General features: G+C 44.8%; 1 long non-coding RNA gene across 2 annotated transcripts; it reads left to right on the top strand.

The window, feature by feature from the left end:
* The first annotated feature begins 2,007 nt into the window (after nt 1-2,007).
* Nucleotides 2,008-6,689, top strand: LOC109768005 (uncharacterized). Of its 2 annotated transcripts, none has more exons than XR_002233952.4 (7): nt 2,008-2,522; nt 2,606-2,668; nt 3,110-3,228; nt 3,900-4,162; nt 5,367-5,453; nt 6,144-6,281; nt 6,436-6,689. It is a non-coding gene; the product is annotated as an uncharacterized lncRNA (long non-coding RNA). The 2 variants fall into 2 exon arrangements; XR_002233951.4 differs by having other exon boundaries at nt 3,900-4,204.
* The last annotated feature ends 16,051 nt before the right edge of the window (nt 6,690-22,740 follow it).

Raw genomic sequence — 22,740 nt, 5'->3', positions numbered from 1 at the left:
TTTCACCCCGGCCACGGTTCGTCGCGGCTGCGCGTGCTCCGGTGAGTCAAATCCCCAACAATCTTGCTCCTAGATGTAGATTAGCGGTTAATTTCTTAGGCATGTGCTAGGATTGATAGGATTCTAGCAGATCCGATTGGATGCGATCCCAATCGAATCCAATCGGACTGATCTGTTCTTGTTTTGTACAGTGCGTGTGCTACTGCTTGTGTTCATGCTACAACGCTAGTAGCTGTGTTACATGTTAGATTCATGTTAATGCTAGATTCATGTTCATGCTAATGCGAGTGCTACTACATGCTAGTAGCTGTGTTCATGCTAGAATCATGTTCATGTTGAGTGATGAATGCTAGAATCATGTTGACTGATGGCATGCTCATGTTAGGATCATGTCCTTGTTTCATGTTGCATGTTGAAGCTAGGGTTTGTGCCATGAGTGGATGTTATACGTGCATGTAGTAGGATGGTCCCAAATCTGCATGGCTGCACATGGGCGCCATTGGCACTTGTTGTTGCTATTTTTAGATGTTTCCTTGCTTAGGATAGTGCAGTGATCAGTGCCAGTTGCAGCAAAGAAGATGCCATTGATAAGTGCCATTTTGCCCAACAACAAGGGTCATTGCTAAGTGGCATTTGCCCCTAGGCAAATGCCACTTATCAATGGCACTTGCTGTTGGGCAAAATGGCACTTATCAATGGCACTTGCTATTGGGCAAGTCACTGATCAGTGTCATTGATCAGTGCCATTTGCACTACAGCAAGTAGATTAGTGCTTTTGCCCAACACCAAGTGCCACTGATCATTGCCATTTGGCCATGAGCACATGCCACTGATCAGTGGCACTTACTGTTGGGCAAGTCCATTGATCAGTGCCACTTGCTGTTGGGCAAGTCCACTGATCAGTGCCACTGATCAGTGGCATTTGCTTGCTTGCTTTGTTTAATACTAATACTTGTCATGTTGCCTGACAAGATACTAAAGATTGACTGGGATGTGGCGGGTGGAGGAGCTCAGGTCGTGGCCGGAGCTGAGCGTGCCGAGGATTTCATCCCCACGAACAGGTGGCTCAGGATGGTGGACCTGCCTGGCAGGATCGCCTTCATGAGCGTGCCTCGTTCAAGGGGACGATCTTCGAGGCAGGGCCACGAGGAGGGGGCCAGGGAGCCAATGAGATTCTACGCACAGATCAAGGACAACGAGGACCTCGCCATGCTCGTCATCCCTCCCAAGTTCGTGGAGGTGATGAACACGTGGCTGGTCATCAAGCGACTCCCGCGTGTGGTCAGGCTCTCAGCCAACAAGAGGTGCAAGTTCCGGGTGCAGGTCCAGAACTTCGAGGGCCAGATGGTGCTTGGCCGGGGGTGGAACTACTTCTGCCGCCGCCACAAGATCGTCCCCGGCGACCTCGTCGTTGTGCGCATCTCCGGACTCGGACTGAAGGTTCAGATCTACAACCACGACTCGTCGGTGATGTGCAGGTACCGTTGCAGCAGGCACAACTGCCTTGGTGGCATCGAACAGGCTATGTAGTTAAGTTAAGTCAGGTGGTAGTGGAGAACTTTTAATCTAGACTTATGCTATCTAGTTAGGGTGTGTGGCGAGACTTGTGCTGGAAACATGTTCATATTTTGGCCAGGTGCAGCACCCTGGCACAGCAGAGAAGGAGGATGCCCCTGCTCTTAATCTAGACTATGCCATCTAGTTAAGTAGTTTGCTGTGCTAAGTTTGTTGTCATTACATTGCTTACTTTGTTTGATCTTGCTGTTGTGCTGATCATGTGTGGTGGTAAGGCCACCATATTTGAATGGGCTGAGCAAAACACAAACGATGTTTGCAACCAAACAGCTGAAGTTTGCATCTGCTCACACCCTAAGCACAAATGCGGGCAACCAAACAGCAGGGAGGTAAGTGCCTCTCGATGCGATGCAGGCAACCAAACAGGTTGCATCTGCTGCATATGAGGCTGTATTTCAGCAACCAGGCTGGGTTGAGATGGACATGCAATGCAGGTACTGTTCCAAACTGCAACCAAACACGCCCCAAACCACCCTCTCTCGCGCGAACCCCACCCAACCCTCCTCTCTCGCGCGAACCCCACCCACGGCAGCAAGCCCTCCTCTCTCTCACGCTAACCCTAGCGCTGCACTCCTCCCTTGCCGCCGCCACCTCCGGCGCCAGATCCTGGCTGCCGCGTCTCCCTCCGATCTCCCTCCGACCTCGCCGCCGGCGCTCTCCCCTCCCTCACCTCATCGGAAGAGAAGAGGGAGATCGTGCGCGCGAGAAGGTCAGGCGGCGGCGGCGGCGGCTCCCAGATCCGCATGGGCTTGGACCTGGAGCTCCATCCCCATGGCAGCGGCGGCGGCTGCGGCTGACAGGTCCGCCATGGGCCTGGACCTGGAGTTCCATCTCCTCCATGGGGTCGGCTTCCAGATCCGCGCCCCCATGGGTTGGACCTGGTGCTCCATCTCCATGGCGTCGCCTGCTTCCGCTCGGCCGTCCGCGTGCTTCTGCTGCTCGTCGAGGTAAGATATTCTCCCGATTTGCTCTTCCTTTCTCTTCCATTCCCTTACCTGACACGCTGTGGCTTCCCTCCCTCCTCACGCAGAGCGCCGTGGTCGTCGTCGCGGAGACCTCCCGGCCCCGGCTCCGCTGCCTGGCGCGCCTTCAGGTCGCCGGTCATCCACCTCCCTCTCTCTTTTTGCCCCCCGCTCGATCCCATCTGCCTAGGTGGTAGCTCTGCGTAGCATCTGGTCCTTGCCATGCTCTGTGTGTCTGTCTTTAGAGATGCTCTGTGTGTCCGTCTTTAGATGTTTTGATTTGCATCCTAGAATCAATTCATTTGCAATCCATTTGATGTTTTGAATTCATTCGAACAATTAGATTGAGAACAATTGCCACCAAAAAAACCTTGAGTGCTGCCTATGAATTGCCTCCTATGAAGAGGATGTAGCATCTCCACTTAATCGCCCCCCTGGCTGCTCAATTTTTCTAACTGTATATATGTGCTGTGTGTACCCCTAGGCATTAAAAAACTAGTTGTTAATTTGATTCTCTGCAGTCTGTCTTAAGTTAGCTCCCAGCTCTCACTTCCATTTACTTGAATGTTTAGGGTGGTGGATGAACGAGACGACTGCATTGTGCTCCCAAGAAGATCTGAACTGCCGAGGCTGCCCAACTAGCTGCGAGTAGACAGGCGAGGCATGGCTTGGTTACTGACTGCGTTTACAGGTAAGAACCTTTTACATCCTGGTATAGCTCCAAGTGTACATTCACCACGGTTACTGCCTCTGTATAAACCAGTTTTCAATGTACTAGCGACATGTTTTAGCAATTAAAGTTGCGGTTTCTATAACTGAAATGCTACAAAAATAGGGGCCAAAGTGGCAGATTGTTTCTCTTTTAGGGGCAAAGTGGCAGATTAGTTGGTACTGTAGTAAGTTGCTTATGTTGGTGTGGCGCACTCAGTCATGTTTCTTTGCACTAGAATTTTCAAAAAACACATGATTTTTTTAGGGGTGGTTGTCTGAACTGAATTGCTTAGAACTTTCCTATCCAAACAAGAGTTGCCATTTTTCAGTATAATATGAGATTTCTGTGATGAGTAGTCGGATCACTCTACAGACTTTTGTTCTTTGATTTGAAAATTGTAGCACACGTAGAACAATAGTTGGTGTTGTAGCTGGGCACCTTTCTTTTTCTTCAGTACAGCCACATGTTTTTTCTTTAGCTCTCAAACTGCAGCTTACATGGTTGTGCTTTCTTAGCTCTTAGCTTTCTCAGTTCTTAAAATGCAGCTCAAATCGTTGTGATATATATTTATCCTAGATAGACAATCAATGTTGTTCTATCTAGTTCTACTCGGACAAGTTTCTCAGTTTCATTGATCCTCTCTTTTTCAGCGCGAGCGCCGACGCGGCGGGGCGGGGCTTGCCGCCGCTGCAGTTCGTCCGCGTCGCCGCCCCGCTTCATCTCCACCATGATCCGGTGCCGCCCACCACCCCTGCGCCTCTGCTGCCCCGCCATCTAAGCCACGGCGCCCGCTCGTCCTCTACTTCGGGCGACGGGACATGCGCCGCCCATCGTTGACCTCCAGCGACCGCCAAGTCCCACGATCCACGACAGCCAACCCCGCCGCCGGGAGCAAGGAGGACCATCCTTCCAGGTGAGAGATGGAACACCACGGTCAACCTCCTCTGTGTGAAAGGTATTCCATCATCCGGAGGACTCTGCATCATATATGATATTGATTAGTTAGATGGACTCTGCATCATCCTAGAACACCACGGTCTCTGTTAGTGGTATGCATGCATTAGAAACACAAAACATGGTGGCAATGGGTTTGTTGTACTATACATGATTCTGATGGCCCTGTTAGTTTATGATGCCCTGAAGATTCAGTGACATGTACGGCCTGACGCTGGCATAAGTTTTATTCAGGGAAGCTCCTAATTGTCTCTTTTTTGAATTTTGTAAGTTAAGTAAACCTTCTAGTATTATACTAGAGATTGTAACATGGTGGCTGACGAGTTGCTGTCGCATGCCTGCCGGATTCATCATCTCAGCTGAGTGAGGCAAACTGAACAAAATAACAAGTCAAATAAAGTAGCTACATCTTGTGTTTTAATAAATTCGTACATGGAGCTCGGCGCTTCCTCTTGCTTAAGACATGCTGGATCTTCGCTTATACTTCAAAAAATTGAACGAATCATGCATGCATGTAAACAGAAATCGTGATGTAAATTTTCTAATCTGAATTCTGAATTTGAATCAGAGTTGATTGTTAACTCTGAATCTTTCAGACCTCATGGGTTACTCCCAAGTAAGTGTGAAGCCACAGTACGTGTTTAAAAATCTTACAGGTGCCAAGTTAACTTGAATCAGAGCAGAAAGCTAACAGCAACCTTACAACAAAGTTTTTTAAATGATACTGCCGATCTGTTGTCTTTCTACTGGTACTGGACTACTGGTAGAGCAAAATGTGCATAAAGGCCCTGTTCATGTGATTGACCAAATTTCCCACAAGTTTTAATGCTCACAGATTTTAGTTGGCTCTGTTCATTCTTTTCAAAATGTGCATACATGCCCTGCTCACATGTCCTTTTCCCTGCTGCCTCGATTAGGATGATTACCTTAGTTTTTCTTTACGCTATTTTATATAGCATCAGAACAACCTAGTATTCTAAGGATGCCTCACTTTGAAAGGTATTCCATCATCCGGAGGACTCTGCATCATATATGATATTGATTAGTTAGATGGACTCTGCATCATCCTAGAACACCACGGTCTCTGTTAGTGGTATGCATGCATTAGAAACACAATCTGTCTGTATGTAATCTAACTTGCAGTGTGTGTGTGTGGCATGCAGGGAGGTGGTGATCAGGTGAAAAACATATGCCTGGAAGACCTCTGGCACAATGGCGGTGTGCAAGCAACGTCCTGTTGCATTCTACTGGTACTGTCTGTCGTCTCGTGTCAGCGTCTCATTATCGTGTACAATCTAAATGAGTAATTCGGAGTCGCTTGTGTTTGATTTCAGTTCATAATTTTGTGATATGCTCTTGATCTTGTTCTGTTCCATACTAGGGTGCTTCTTCTCCTCTCATGTTGTTGCTGTCAATTTGGTTCTAGCTAGAATGATTCCTTGAGCTTGATGATGACAGATTGTACACTGTCTTGCTCCAGTGTTACATAATTATTATCACAGTACACGCATACCTCGTTGTCCATGGATCTTGTTCTCTCCTGCCAGCATTGACTGGTTGTAGTTGTTTCGGCAGATCACATCACATTCACATGGGCGCATGTGTAGCACTGACTGGTTGTACACACATAATGTTGGCTGGTGTACACACATAATGTTGACTGGCTGTAGTAGTTATTGACTGGTTGTACACACATAATGTTGGCTGTTATGTATTGATTTTAGTATAAAAAATGGCTCAAACCTGAAATACTTAAAATAGATTGTCGTTCCTTTCTTGTTTGTTTTGATACCCATATACCTGCCTGTATTAGCTCTATCCTTTTATGCATGTTAATTCAGTGTTGTTGATTTGATGTTGATGTTCAGAAAGAAGATTTTGATGGATGGGTTTATTTCAGTAGGCTAAATAGGCTATCTTCTTGGTTTGTTGGTGTGCAGATGATCGATGAGCTGAGCTTCTTCCAGTAGTGGTAGCGGAAGTGACGCTGGAGCAGTACATGGATCAGCAGATCATCATGCCGTTTGGGCAGGGACAAGCTGGGACGGCCCTAATATAGCAACACTACCATACCATTGGTACATTTCTCAGTTCCTAGCAACGCCTCTTTTTGCATGTTCTGGTGGTATTTATGCACACGGATTGGCCTTCATTATTTTTTTATTTACTGTTAAATATGCTGTTAGATTTACTTTTATTTTGTGCCTAAACATTTTGTTCTATAACGTGCAGATGCTGGTCTTTCATGTTTCTTCGCGAGCATCAGGACAGAAGTCGGAGGAAGCAGAGTTCTAGTTCATTGGAGCCCTTTAGGCTGATCCTATTTGTATGTGTGTTATATGATGTAGCAGAACTTGTAGGGCTTATGTGATAGACTCATGTGATATACTCTACACTTTAGAGCTTGTTATCTAATTGTAAACTTGATGCTGATCACATTTGTATGTATGTTATATGATCTAGCAGACTGCTTGCAGTTATTTGAAGTATTCCGTCTGTTTTCTGTATTGGCATATTGAAATTGAAGAGCATGACCTTGACAGTAGGGTCCCACAAACTAGAACGTCACATTTGGGACCCACTTACCAGAATTTGACAATTGGGGTGCATAAAAAAAAGAGAAACAAAGGCTACATCCCATAAATAAAAGGCCGAATTGTAGGGCTTGGCCTGTGTAGTTCACCAAAATTAGCAGGAAAAAAAATATAAATGGGCTGAATTAATGGGCTTGGCCCACATAAGCACCGGATTGGACCGGGTTGATTCTTATCCACGTCAGCTTGCCATGCTGGATCCTACGTGGCCTGGGGAGGCTGCTAGGGACCAAAAAATTGGTCAAAGAACCAACGACCTTTTACATATCACAAATAAGGTCGTGAATTTCAGTTTATGACTGTCAGCTTTTGACCATCTGTTTTTGGTTACAAAAAGGTCGCAAATGAAAAACAATGACCTTTCAGTGACTAATAGTGATGGTCGCAAGTTGACATATTTCTTGTAGTGAAGATACAAGACTACTAGAGCAGCGCTTGAACCAGGAGCGCAAAGGGCAAAGCGACAAGATGGGTTCTTCCCTGGCAAGACCCTTGCCGGGGCGGCCTACTTATCCCCTGCAAGAGCCTTGCTGGGGCAACTTACCCAACACCAGCAAGGCCACTACCCTTGAGTCTGAGAGTTCCGACACCATCGACAATGTTGGGGCCAAGGCTCGGGAGGCGCCTGCTTGGTGGCATGCAGATCTTTGTGAAGACAAAGGGCTTGCGAGGCCTGGATGAGAACCAGAAGACAAGACCATAGCGAGGCTCCTTGCCGAGGACGCCCACGAGGCCCCGGCAAGGCTCCTGCCGACGAGACCCCGGCAAGATCCCTGCCGCGGGCACACGCGAGGCACCGGCAAGACCCTTGCCGGGGACATCAACAAGATCGCGGCAAGGCTTGCCGCCCCGTCGTCGACCCAGCTCAGTGGCCGACCCACCAACTAAGCAAATGCCCACGTGGCAGTGCGTGGCTTCTAGGCCAACTAGTCAAGCACCTGCGTGGTGGCATGCAGATCTTCGTGAAGACCCTGCCACCACACAAACTCAGTAGCCTGCCAGCCTACATGGCACTGCATGCCTCGTTGGCCTGGACGCGTGTCGAAGCAAGGCGGAGCGGCGACGGACGAGACATGCTTCATTGCCATCCCCGATAAAGCAAGAGAACACCTAAGTAGCGCATTAAATGCGTTTTTTCATGTGATGTCAGGCGATAAGCTTGTACACTGTACATACTTTCCACCTCCTGTGTGCCATTGTGGCGACCCCTTTACCCTATAAAAGGAGGCCCGAGGCATACTGAGGAAGGATTCGGACTTTTTGGACTACGCACGCACCGTAGCTAGTTCAAGAACTCAAGAACACTCGAATATACAGGACTAGGGTATTACGCATCCTTGCGGCCCGAACCTGGGTAAAATCTCCTTGTACTGACCACTAGACCCGCTCTTTGCACAACCTCGCGCCCGCCAACCGCAGAAGGGATCCTCGTGATCCCATAGGTGTCATTTCCCCGACAGAAGTAGAGCTCCAACCGACGTTCGAGGAGGGCACAACCCACCACCACGCGACAGGGGCCTCTGGCGCACCCTGGTGTCTTGTGGGCTGTGTGGGCCTCCATTTGCGGTGATTCCAACTCCCAAAAATCACATATATTCCAAAATAATTCTCCGTGAAATTTTATTGCATTTGGATTTCGTTTGATATGGATTTTCTGCGATACAAAAAACATGCAAAAAACAGGAACTGACACTGGGCACTGAATCAATAGATTAGTCCAATAAATCATATAAAAGATGCCAAAAATATGTGAAAGTTGTATAATATTGGAATGAAACAATCAAAATTTATAGATACGACGAAGACGTATCAGCATCCCCAAGCTTAATTCCTACTCGTCCTCGAGTAGGTAAATGATAAAAAAGATAATTTTTGATGTGGAATGCTACCTAGCATAAACTTGATCATATATCTAATCATGGCCTGAATATTAAGACATAAGTGATTCAAAGCAACAGTCTATAATTTGAGTACATCAATACTCAGGCATCCCAACAAACAATCATGTCTTTCAAAATATCAATGCTAAAGAAAGCTATCCCTACAAAATCATATAGTCTTGTCATGCTCTGTCTTCTTAACACAAAGTATTTATCATGCACAACCCCGATGACGAGCCGAGCAATTGGTTCATACTTTTTAACGCGCTTCAACTTTTTCAACTCTCACGCAATACATGAGCGCAAGCCATGGATATAACACTATAGGTGGATTAGAGTATGATGATAGGGGTAAATATAGAGAAGACAAAAAAGTAAGAAAGTCTCACATCAAAGCGGTTAACCAACGGGCTATGGAGATGCCCATCAATTGATATCAATGTGAGGAGTTGGGATTGCCATGCAACGAATGCACTAAGAGCTATAAGTGTATGAAAGCTCAATATGAAAACTAAATGGGTGTGCATCTAATCCTATAATGAAAAATTCCCACTAGTATATGAAAGTGACAACATAGGAGACTCTCCATATGAAAAACATGGTGCTACTTTGAAGAACAAGTGTGGTAAAGGATACTAACAATGCCCCTTCTCTCTTTGTTTATTTATTTTTTTTTCTTTTTTTTTCTTTTCTTTTCATATTTTTTTCTCTCATTGTCCGGAGTCTCATCCCGACTTGTGGGGGAATCATAGTCTCAATCATCCTTTCCTCACTGGGGCACTGCTCTAAAAATGAATAATGATGATCATCACACTTCTATTTACTTATAACTCGAAAGAAATAAAAATTACAACTCGATACCTATGACAAAGTATGACTCTATATGAATGCCTCTAGCAATGTACCAGGATGTGCAATGATCTAGCGTAACATGTATGAAAAATGATGAACGGTGGCTGAGCCACAACTACTATGTCAGCTATATGATAATGCAAAGCAATATGACAATGAATGCTCAAGTCATTAAACGGAAGCGGTGGAAGTTGCATGACAATATATCTCGCAATGGCCATGGAAAAGCCATAATAGGTAGGTATGGTGGCTGTTTTGAGGAAGATATAATAAAGCTTATGTGTGATAGAGCGTATCATATCACGGGGTTTGGATGCACCTGCGAAGTTTGCATTGACTCTCGAGGTGAGAAAGGGCAATGCACGGTACCGTAGAGGCTAGCAAATTCCGAAAAGGTAAGAGTGCGTATAATCCATGGACTCACATTAGTCATAAAGAACTCGTATACTTATTGCAAAAGTTTATTAGCCCTCAAAGAAAAGTACTACTACGCATGCCCCTAGTGGGATAGATTGGTAGGAAAAGACCATCGCTCGTCCCCGACCGCCACTCATAAGGAAGGCAATCAATAATAAATCATGCTCCAACATCATAGCATAACGATAGGCTATACGTGCATGCTTCGGGAATCACAAACCTTAACACCAATATTCTTACTAAACACAACCATTCACTAGTACCTCCCACATATTATCATCTCTATATCACATAACTATTGCAAGGAATCAAACATATCATATTCAGTGATCCATAAGTTTTATGTAGGATTTCATGACTAACCATGCAATTGACCAATTCCTTTTAACTCTCTAAATAGATATAAGTAAAACATGAGAGTATAATTCTTTCTAAAAAACATCATGCTCTAACAAATATAAGTGAAGCAAAAGAGCATTCTTCAAAAAACGGTTTTCTATATGAAGAGAAACAGGCAATCCAAACTTCAAATGATATAAGTGAAGCACATGAAGCTCTATAATGCCATACTCAAAAGATATAAGTGAAGTGCAATGAGCATTCTATAAATCAACCATGGACTATCTCATAGCAGCATGGTGCACAAAAGAAAAATTAAAACTAAATGCAAAAGACGCTCCAAGATTTGCACATATCATGTGAACGAAACGAAACCGAAAACATACCGATACTTGTTGAAGAAAGATGGAATGCCTTCCGGGGCATCCCCAAGCTTAGATGCTTGAGTCTCCTTGAATATTTACTTGGGGTGGCCTGGGCATCCCCAAGCTTGAGCTCTTGCCTCCCCTCCTTCTCCTCACATCGAGACCTCCTCGATCTTTGATCACTTCGTCCACACAAAACTCAACAGAAAGTTCGGTAAGATCCGTTAGTATAATAAAGCAAATCACTACTCTAAGTACCGTTGCAAACCAATTCATATTTTGTTTTTGCATTGTAGCTACTGTAATATAACCTTTTCATGGCTTAATCCACGGATAGAATTGATAGTTTCATCAAAACAAGTAAAACAATGCATCAAAAACAGAATCTGTCTTAAACAGGACAGTCTGTAGTAATCTGAACATTCACCATACCTCTGGTACTCCAGAAATTCTAAACAAATTACGAAAAATAAACAATTTTTATATAAAGACAGTGTAAAAAATTTCAGAACCGTTTGACATCCCAGTAAAAAATGTAAAATCGCGCACTACAGCCAAAGTTTCTATTTTGCACCGCACAAACCAACAAGCAATCTAAACATCCTAAAGGCAAACATTGGCACATTATTTTTATAATACATTGGAGATGTACAAGAGGATAATTATTTTTGTGAGAATATTCATGAAAAATTCTACATTGTTTCCATGAGCATGAACACAAGTGTTCAAGGTCGACCCTCGCTTCTCCAATGCATTACTTCCAATCGCTTCTCTTTTGTGAAAAAGTTTTAAGTTCCCCTCTATATTTTTTGTTTTTAAACTTTATAAAAGCACTCAACAGAAATAAATGACTCTCTAAAACTTCCGGGTTGTCTCCCTGGCAGCGCTTTCTTTAAAGCCATTAAGCTAGGCATAAAAGTGCTCAAGTAATGGATCCACCCGGATCCCAAGGTATATCAAAGCCAATTTTAATTAACACTGATTTGGCATTTAGTAGTGAGCACAAAGCAACATATATCAAGTAATGACGAAGTCTAACTCTCTTTCTATGCATCGGCATGTCATACAGGAACAATTCATGCACATCAAGTAAAGGCCAATACATAGCATAAGAAGTTTCATGCAATTCTATCGTATTGGAAACATAGAGAGGCGGAGATGTAGTTCCTCTCTCATAATAATTGCAAGTAGGAGCAGCAAGCACATGCATATTATATTCATCAAAATCATCATGTGCAATGGTAAAAGGCAACCCATCAATATAATCCTTAACAAGAGCAAACTTCTCTGATATAGTGTAGTTTGGAGAATTCAAAAAGATAATAGGACTGTCACGTGTGGGCGCAATAGCAACAATTTCATTCTTAATATAAGGAACTATAGCAAGTTCATCTCCATAAGCATAATTCATATTGGCATCTTGGCCACAAGCATAACAAGCATCATCAAAAAGGGATATTTCAAACGAATCAACGGGATCATAGCAATTATCATAGCATTCATCCTTCGGTAAAAACAAAGGGGCATTACATAATGTATGAGATAAAGAGTTACTCTCATTAGAAGGTGGGCACGGGTGATCAATCCGCTCTTCCTCCTTTTGTTCTTCGCTCTCCTCCTCATCTTTTTCATCCAATGAGCTCACAGTTTCATCAATTCCTTCTTCCATAGACTCCTGCAAAATATTAGTCTCTTCTTGGACGGCGGAGACCTTCTCAATAAATTCATCAATATCGGAATTGTATTTATAATTATCATAGCAATATTTAAGGATAGTAAAATTTTTAGGTCTATAAACTGAATCATCAAAATCTTCAAACTTTTCAAACAAAGATTCAATTTCATATGCACCCTTAAAAGCAACAAATTCTTCTATTCGTTCCACATCATAGTAATCATATATACCATTAGCATAAGAAGCCAAGGTTTCATTATCATTAAATTCACATGAGAAGGGAAGATGTGGAGCATTCATCCTAGAGCAACAAGTAAAATCATATCTCTGACGTAAATTCCAAGCATACCAATGCAACATATAAATTCGATCCCATAAAAGTTTCCCTTTTGTTTCAAGTGATAATCCCTAAAATATTCACGTTGATCCAACGTTACTCCCATTATCAAGTTGAATGGGGTTTTCTCAGGATTATCAAAGTAATGCATAATATTTTTCACATAACGAGCATCGAGGGTTTTAGGAGGTTCCCCATCTCCATTAGTGGCAAGTACTACTAATTGTTTTGGTGTTTTGTGTTCCATATCCATAAATAAAGATAGAGAACAACTTTGAACAGAAAATAAAAACTATTTAGTGATAAAGCAAACAAGCACACGCAAGAATATTCACCCCACGCTATTGCTCCCCGGCAACGGCGCCAGAAAAAGGTCTTGATAACCCACAACTTTATAGGGGATCGTTTGTAGCCTTCTTCGATAAATAAGAGTGTCGAACCCAACGAGGAGCTAAAGGTAGAACAAATATTCCCTCAAGTTCTATCGACCACCGATACAACTCTACGCACACTTGGCGTTTGTTTTACCGGAAACGAGTATGAAACTAGTTTGTAGGAGTGATGCTAGAACTACTTTGCAAGAATAAAACTAGAAGTACTTTGCAAGATAATAAAAGTTGGGTGTTCAGTAAAAGGGTTTGTGTCAACAAGAAAGTTATTTGTCCCTAGGCAATCGATTACAAGTACCGGTAATCATTCTTGCAATTTTATATGAGGGAGAGGCATGAGCTAACATACTTTCTCTACTTGGATCATCTGCACTTATGATTGAAACTCTAGCAAGCATCCGCAACTACTAAAGATCATTATGGCCGTGAAACCCAACCATAGCATTAAGTATCTAGTCCTCTTTACTCCCATGCTCCATAACCCACCTACTCGGGTTTAAGTTTCTACCACTCTCGCAACCCACCATAAGCGAATCATGAACATATTGCAACACCCTACTGCGGGGGCCCCTCACGTTTGCGCGAGACGGAGGGCACCGTAGGACAACACCATAAATAAAATATACAATCATACCAACCAAGATCACGATTATCCCATAGGACAAAACAGATCTACTCAAACATCATAGGATAACCATAGACCATTGGGAAATAATATATGGAGTTGAGCACCATGTTTAAGTAGAGATTACAGCGGGGGGAAGAGGTGTTACACCGCTGCATAGAGGGGAAGAAAGTTGGTGATGACGGTAGCAAGGTTGTTGATGTAGATCGCCGTCACGATCCTAGCCCCGGCGGCACTCCGGCGCCACCGGAAGCGAGGGGGAGAGAGCCCCCCTCCTTCTTCTTCTTCCTTGGCATCCCCCCCCTAGATGGGAGGAGGGTTCCCCCTCCGGTCCATTGTCTCCATGGCGGCGGAGGGGCGGGATCCCCTCCGAGATTGGATCTCCCTCTCTGTTCTCTTCTGTTTCGCGCTTTCCTGATCTGGCTGAAAACCGTTTCTTATATTCCGAGAGATCCGTAACTCCGATTGCGCTGAGATTTTAACACGATTTTTTACGGATATAAGCTTCCTTGCGCCCGAAGTAGAGCTCCAATTGACGTTCGAGGAGGGCACAACGCACCTCCACGCGCCAGGGGCCTCTGGCGCGCCCTGGTGTCTTGTGGGCTGTGTGGGCCTCTGTTTGCGGTGATTCCAACTCCCAAAAATCACATATATTCCAAAATAATTCTCCGTGCAATTTTATTGCATTTGGACATCGTTTGATATGGATTTTCTGTGATACGAAAAAACATGCAGAAAACAGGAACTGGCACTGGGCACTGGATCAATAGGTTAGTTCAGTAAATCATATAAAAAGGTGCCAAAAATATGTGAAACTTGTATAATATTGGCATGAAACAATAAAAAAATTATAGATACGACGGAGACGTATCATGTATCGCTAATAATGAGGGCGGGCTCTGGCTGGATATTAAGGCAAAACATCTTTGTAGCCAACCCCTTGCATTCTGCCAACGCTCCAGTTGCTCCCAATTCTGGCAATCCGTAATTCAGCTCCTCCCAGTTCTGCGTATCAACTCTTTGATTTATGTCGGTGTTGGGTCCTCAACCCTATTCTGGTTTGATCGCTGGGTGTCCGACCAACCCCTTGTGGCCCGATTCCCTGAATTGTTTTCCATTTGCACTACTCTACAAATCTTGGTAGAGGGTGCCCTTATTGACTTAGGGAGTCTTGCTTTCCGCCGCACCTTCGGGCTCATTGAGCAAGCAGCCTAGGAGGATCTATTAGAATGCATTGCGCTCTACACTCCTAGCCTGGAGCCGGACCAGATGATGTGGTGCCCACATGATCTACCATGGTGCCGTATTTGGCAAGTGCCAGTAAAATTGAGGACATGCATTTATCTGATATTTTTATCGTATTTATCTGACTTGTTTCGGTAACGAAGTTCCGTTCTGCTCTAAACTTTTCACCGCGACCCTTAGGTAAATCAGTGAGGTCCATTCACATGGTTCACCACGTGATGTAGTGAATGTACACTACAACACATTAACTACAACCAAAGAAACATGTGGTTTTGCTATAGCGACTTCAAGTACAAGATGATCAAATTCTGAATGAACGTTTCACCACGTCATATCGAATCTAGTACAGTTCCAATGTCTTTTCTTTTTGGAAATACCAGTTGGTACTGCCAATACACTTAGGGCTTGTTCGGTTATGCATGGTTTGAAGAGGTTTGAAAGAGATTAAAGGGGATTAAATCATTTGCAAGTAAAAATCCCTCTCAAACCTCTCTAATCCCTTTGGCAAGGGGATTAACGGGACAGGGCCTTAAGAAGAAGAGCGTACTGTGTGCCTATAGTACGGTAAAAGAGAGAAGCCACACACCGTGCTAAAACCAGGTCAAGGAAAATAATAAAGAGCTCCATGTTCCATTGCTCTTTAGATAAGGAAGGAGAAGAGCTAGCTGCCTCGAAATTTCAGAGTGGCTAACTCGAAGTTCAATCGTGATGCACGTAGTAGGATTAGAATTGGGAGACATCAGATAGTGTAGTGTACCAAGTTCTCAACGAGAGTGAAGATATGGGTCATACTTGCATATGGTATTATTATCTGGACCGTTGGATGGGTGGATTGGCAGGTGGGAATCACATTCAATGCGAATCGCGCGAGCCGTGGAAATTGCCGTATGTCGAGTTGCGAACGCATGCCGCATATAGTACGACGTACTCCCTTCGTCCCAAAATTCTTATCTTAGATTTGTCTAGATACGGATGTATCTAACACTAAACGTAACTAGATATATCCATATCTAGATAAATCTAAGACAAGAATTTTGAAACAGAGGGAGTATGTATTGCGTGGGAGGCCCACACCCTCGCGGGAACGGCGTCACGGGCTTGTTAAGACCGCTGGTCCTATTAAAACTAGATGATTCCCCGCGCGTTGCGGCGGGACCTCCGCTTAAAAATTGTTGTAAATATTGTATTGATTCACCACATAAACTTTGAATTTGTTTAGCAAGTACATTTTTTTAACGAAAATAGCAAGTAAATTATTTGATGGAAGGTTTATGTAATGTTAATTTTAATATTTGATTAAAAGAACTCAACTAAATCCAATGGATAATCCATGAAGATGCCATACAATTGAGAGCCAATTTGGCCAAGACAGTTAAACCGAAGCATGCCAAAAAAACATGCATCAGTCCACTCACAATCAGTACTGAATGATACATACAATTCAAGCAATAGTAAGGGCGTGTTCTGATGTCCTCCGGCTTCACGCGTCGAAAACTTCCCAGACGAAATTGTCCCGAACGGTTTTAGCTGGAGAAGCTGGATTCGGGAAGCTGCTCCTTCCCTACGTGTAAAAAAGAGAAGCAAGGCCGGCCCAGCTCCACCGAAACATGAAGCATGGAGTTTGCTCTATTTACAGGGAACTGCCACCGCCAAGTATACCGGTTCGTTGGCTCCCCTCGAAAAGAAACAGAACATCTCGAATCGTTACGTGAATCCTCGCTTGTACCGCTACCCCCTCCTAATTGGGCTGCATGCAGCCGGCCCAACATACGACTAACAGGCCACAACCCTCTCTTAGTTGGGCTGCAACTGTGGGAGAAGCTACCGATGTCCCGAACGCTCCAGGAATCGCTACCTGAAGTTAGAAGCAAGGATGAGAAGTTGAAAATGTGGAGTTTTGTGAAGCTGGGGAGAATCCGAACACGCCCTAAGAGTATATGAAAACAACTTTACCTCGTTCTTCTATTTCTTTCTTGTATTTAATTATTTTGTTATAAATAGTTATGTTTGCATGAGAATTATGAGCATTATGTATTTTGATCTTCATCACCGCATTTGGATAATGCCTGAAACAAACACAATTAAGAAAACAATGAATACATTTTCTCCTGAAGGGTTTCCACTAAATTATCACATCATTATTTATATCAGCCAATAATTTGTAAAGGTTAACCGACAAAGTGTGATGAAACTATTAATGCGAACTGATAAATTCCAACAGTATCCTCGCTTTTGTTATCTGATGTGATTGCAACTTGCAAGAAGGAATGCGGCATGCAGCTGTTGCACATAGAAGAAGCAATGTATGCAAGGTAGGAAAATTTAACATGAGACAAAAAGCATGAACTAAGAAGTCTTGATGATTTACATTGGTTTGTTATCCATGGTGATAATGCATTGGCCGCAGCCTATTCTGTGAATAGCAGCAACAACATTCATGATTTGCACACATCTGTAGGAAAAAATCAAGAATGAACCAACCAATCTGAAGCAAGCAATCAGGCAAGCAAGAAGCTTCACGTGCATAACATAGCCAAGCAGAATAGTCATATCAAAGAGTAGCAAGGGAAATAGCTTACCAGTGTGCGATACCTGATATGTCATTTGATATATAAACTAACTTGGCACCAGATCAATTCCCACGCTGGTCATATCAAAGAGTAGCAAGGGAAATAGCTTACAATTTAGATCAACCACAACACGGGAGATCCGTCAGAAGGGAGGCCGACCGTCAGCCGTGCCAGAGGACCGGACCTCACGTAAGATCTAAATTGTGGATCCGTGGCAGAGCCCATGTCTGCCCGCATATATGTCCTGCGTGAAGCGGCTGTGGTGGTGGCCTCTACCCTCGTGTTCGGCAACGAAGGGCGCTGCTCAATTAGGAATTACAGCCGTCCCAGCCTCTGGGATTGTAGGGATTCAGCAGAACTCATCTCGTGTCTGAAGCGGCTGTGTTCTTATACCAATACCTGCAAGTGCTATTTATTATACCACGAACTGCAAAGTGCATCCCGGCCGGTGGTGGCCGTGAGCATGCCGGCGAAGTGTCAGCGCGCGTGCTCGGCTTGGTGTAGATGCCGAGGTAGGGTGAGTCGGGCGCCAGAAGAGATTTACTGTCGTGGTTTTGTCACGGCATATGTCCTAGAGAAAGAACTTAGTCGTGGAGCCATCGCTGCGGGTTAACTTAAGGGGTTAAAGCGGACAAGGGACGCATGAGAGTTTTATACTAGTTCGGCCCCTTCGATGAAGGTAAAAGCCTACGTCTAGTTGTGATGAAATTGATGGGGTTTCGATGACCAGGGAGCGAATACGCTTTGCCTGAGTCTCGAGTTGTGGTTTTTTGTTCCTGAACCGCCCCCGGGTCATCTCCTTATATACATGGGTTGACGCCCGTCGGTTTACAGACTCCGAGGCCGGCTCATAATCGTGTCCGGCTCGGTCTCTGCTACACATATCTTACAACACAAGTTTACATCTCAATGCCGGTTTGTGTCTACATGCCTTAAACCGGCTTTGGGCCCTGGGCCTCCATGAAGCGTCACTGTCTGTTTTCATGGGCTTCAGATACAGATGAACTACTTATGAAGTTAACCCGGCCTCTCCTGGCCGGTTTACGCCCAGTGGTAATATCCCCAACATTAGGCCCCAGATTGATTTGAACTGGTTCATGTCAATCCTCAATACTTGAGAAAATTTCTTCTTCAACATATTCATACAATCTTGTAAACCGCCATGACATCATCTTCTAGGATCTTGGTAAACCGCCGTGACGTCACCTGTCATTAACGAGCCTCCGACAATCGAGGCGACAACTTTACCTTATATCCAGAAATCCGGCTCCTCGATTTTCGCATATGTCGTTTATCTCCTTATAAATAGGGCCAAGGGTTCTTTCCAGTTTTCCCCTTGTGCCTCTTCGCTTCATCTTCATCCTCGCGACGCCCGAACCTTCGACCTCGGCCGCCGCCGTCAACCTTCGACTGCCGCACCACCCTTGGCCGCTGCATCGACCTGAACGTACCAGAGCTCCTCCGCGCGCCGCCGCTGCTCAACAGCATCCGTAAGTCTCCCCTTTCTCTTACCATAGATCTGCGCTTAGGGTTTCCGTCGTTCATCGGTGTTCGTCGCCGCCCTTCTTTTCCCTTGTTTATATCCGTGGGTTAGATTCAAAAACCACATAGGTCTCGTGCGGTAGTAGTTTAAACCACATAAATCTCGTGCTTTAGCAGTTTCAGCACCTGTTTGATATCCAACTCATCTCATCTTGGTGAACCTTCAGTAGACTGGAATTTAGGTCAGAATATATTTTGTTTTTCCCATGCGCGGTAGATCTGAAATTACCATAGCAAGATGTGAAACTTATTTCTTCCTTCTCTTACACCCTTTGAATACCAGATTGGCCGGTTTAACCTCACAGAAAAAATGATGACCCGGTAGATACCATTAGTCCCCTGTTGAACCGCCAATGCATTACACTGTTCCATTGCCAGACTCCAGTTTACCAATATTCTAGTATCCTCATACCGCTGTATAGTTGTCCACTGTAATCTTAAACCGGTAATACTCATGTTTCAGATTTTCCTTGTCATGGCTAAACAAGTTTATGAGTGCAATTGGGCTCCCTCTCGAGTAACCGAGGAGCAATTAAACAACCTTGTTAAGACAGGCGCCCTAGCCAAGAAAGATGTCATCCACTGGAGGGTCCCTGGCCCGGAAAATCCTCCTACACCCAAGGATGGAGAAGTAGTCGTGTTTGCTGATCATCTCGGACGAGGTTTTAGCCCTCCCGGTTCAAAAAATTTCCGAGATGTGCTAGCCAATTTTCAGCTGCGCCCTCAAGACATCGGTCCCAACTCTGTTACCAATATCTGCCACTTCCAAGTATTCTGTGAAGCTTATCTGCAAGAGGAACCTACAGTCGAACTGTTTAGGGATTTCTTTCATTTAAACCGTCGCACCGAGTTCTTAGATGGACCCAATACGGAACTAGGCGGAATGGCGGTTCAGAAGAGAAAAGAAGTCACCTTCCCCCATCCCAAACTCCACAGTCACCCCAAAGAGTGGAACCAAACTTGGTTTTACTGCATGGATACCTCTCCATCTGACGAAAAACCCCTGCCGGGTTACCGCCCTGAACGCCTGAGCAACACACACTCGTTTCCTCAGAGGCTGACAGCAAGAGAACGGGCCAACTATGCTCCCCAACTTTCGAAGCTTAGAGCCTTCATGGCGAACGGTTTGACAGGAGTCGATCTTGCTCGTTGCTGGATAAGCTGGAGCATTCTGCCCTTAAGCCGGCGCCCCGTTTTGATGTGTGAGTACACGAGGAGTTTGAAGGATGCTCAACGGCACATTGACATTCAGCTTACAGATGACGAAGTCACTAAGGCTGTAAAGAAAATACTGAACGAACCGGAGGCCGTCTGTGCCCAAACCGGGCTAGTCCCTTTCTGCACCTTCAATAAACCACCAGCTGTAAGAATCATAGAATCCTTTGTATCTGAATTTGCTTCTATCCAAATACTCTCTGAAAGTGTGATTATTTTTCTGACAGGGTGATGATCCATTCTGGAACAAGAAACCATCACAAGATAAACCGGCTAAACCGCAAGACAAACCGGTCAAGCCAGTTCGTCCAAAGACCAAGGTTGTCAAGAAACCTGCCAAGAGAAGGACCACTGCATCCTCCGATCTACCAGCTGATGACAATGTGCGTAATCCGGAATTAGAAGTAGAACTTGACTCTCTTGGTTTATTTTTCGTACATCTCATTGACAATGATTATTATCAGGACGACGCTGAAGGCAGTCACGCTGAGGATGTAGAGGTAACTATTCTTTCCTCCGATTCAGATCCTCTGCCAACATCAAAAATCCGTCAAGCAAACCGGAAAGTAAAATTTTCTCACCCTCTTGCTTATTTGGATCCAAACTTTCTTTTGAAGACGCAGCAGTACGAAGCTCGCCGTACAACCCGGCACAGCGGCCAGGTAGTTACCTCCGTCGGTTTACCGAACAGTCCGGTTCGGAAACGCCGATCAGAGGTCTCTTATCCCATTGATACTTCATGCCCAAAAGCAGGTTGTTTTCGCCAGCCTCTTAACCCGTCTGATTCAAATTATCAGGGTACTTCTCACTCATCCTCTGGCGAGTCTTCGGCCACACAGCTTCCACCTCTCAAAACAGTTCCTGGGTGAGTTATGCACATGTCTTTATTCTTGATATGTTATCTTTTCATACTGTACTGATCCTTATGTCTTATCTTTTCGCAGCGCCAAGCCAAGACCCAGCAAGAAAGCTCGGTTGAACAAACCGGCTAACGATAATGTAGCTGCTGAACTGGAAACAACTCCAGATCTGGAAGAAACCGATGCTGACGCCATGCTTCCCGATCCGCCGCTTCAAGACCATGATTTCCTTGCTGAACAAGTGCAAGTTGATACTACAAGTCATGCAGACCGGCCAACCAGCCCTGTCCGAACTGGTGACAAACCGGTCAGTCCAACGAAGGACACTGATAAACCGCCAACTCCGGCAAGAACTGCGGATGAACAAGATGATGATGTTATGATTACTGGCGCTGGCCACTCCACACCAGGCAACCCTGTAGCTTTGTCAAAACATACTGCCAAGGATGATCTCTCTGCTATCGGCAAAGGCAAATGGAATGCCGATTTATCAAGCTTCGGCAACCTCAATGTTCAAGATATTCACTCTGGCTTCTTGAACCGTCTGTATACGAGCCGTGACTATGAAGCTAGTTTGGTAAACTCGATGAAGGAGCGATATGAGGTAACTACTGTTTTTCTCCTTTGTCCAATTGCAGTTCATCGACTCGTAGTAGCTCCCAAGTGATGGTTTATGATACCAATCTAAACCGGGACTTTTGTCATAACTTAACCTTGCCTATTTAGCCTCTAGGGACCGGATTACCTTGTTAAGATGAACCGGTTCCTTATAATTTGCCATACTGCTCTTTCTCCGGTATAGTCCCCAAGGGCCGGTTTAACTTTATAAAGATGAACCGGGACTATAGAAGAATTCCCATATCAACAGCTTTTTGAGCAAACACACATTAGCCCCCAAGTGCCAAGCTTAATACTTGTATTGTGTTTGAGACTTGTAAAAATTTCTGAGTAAACACAAATATGCATTAGCCCCCAAGTACTAAGGGCATAACTTGTTATGTGCTTGGTACTTCAAATATGTACTGTCAACTCATTATGTATCTGTCTCTTTACAGGCGGAGCTGAGCAAGAAGGAACGCCAAACCGCTGATCTGCAGGAGAACATCAAAACCCAGCAAGCTGAAGCCTCCAAAGCGAAGGAAGAGTTGACCCGCGCTCTAGGCGCTATGGATAAACTGAAAGAGGGCTTCAACAAAGAGCGGGCGGATTGGGAGACTGAAAAAGCCGCTTTGATAAAAAGGGCTGAAAACGCAGAAGCCGCTCTTAAACCGGTGGTTGACGAGCTGACTGGTGTAAAGCGGCAAGTGCATGCTATGACCTCTGCTGTGTTTGGTAAGCATCCTTCCTTTATGCTTTCAACATATCCTCTCATGCGTTGCCGGTTTACTGATGTTTGTAATGATACAGGAACCCGCATTAGCCATCTGGGCTCAGATGTGCAGAAAAAGTTGAAAGCTGCCTACACGCTGATAGAGCAACTATATACCAGCGCACAACGGATTATCTGCACTGCTTCGCACAGTAAGCCACCCCCAATGTTGATCAAGGATACCTTAGACATGCTATCTATGCTGCCTGCCGAGATAGAAGAGCTGAAGAGGTCTGCTGCAAGGGCTGGCGCTCTGACCGCGC

This window comes from Aegilops tauschii, chromosome 7 (genome assembly GCF_002575655.3).
Source record: "Aegilops tauschii subsp. strangulata cultivar AL8/78 chromosome 7, Aet v6.0, whole genome shotgun sequence".
NCBI lineage: Eukaryota > Viridiplantae > Streptophyta > Magnoliopsida > Poales > Poaceae > Aegilops > Aegilops tauschii.
This window is presented reverse-complemented; position numbering and strand designations above follow the sequence as displayed.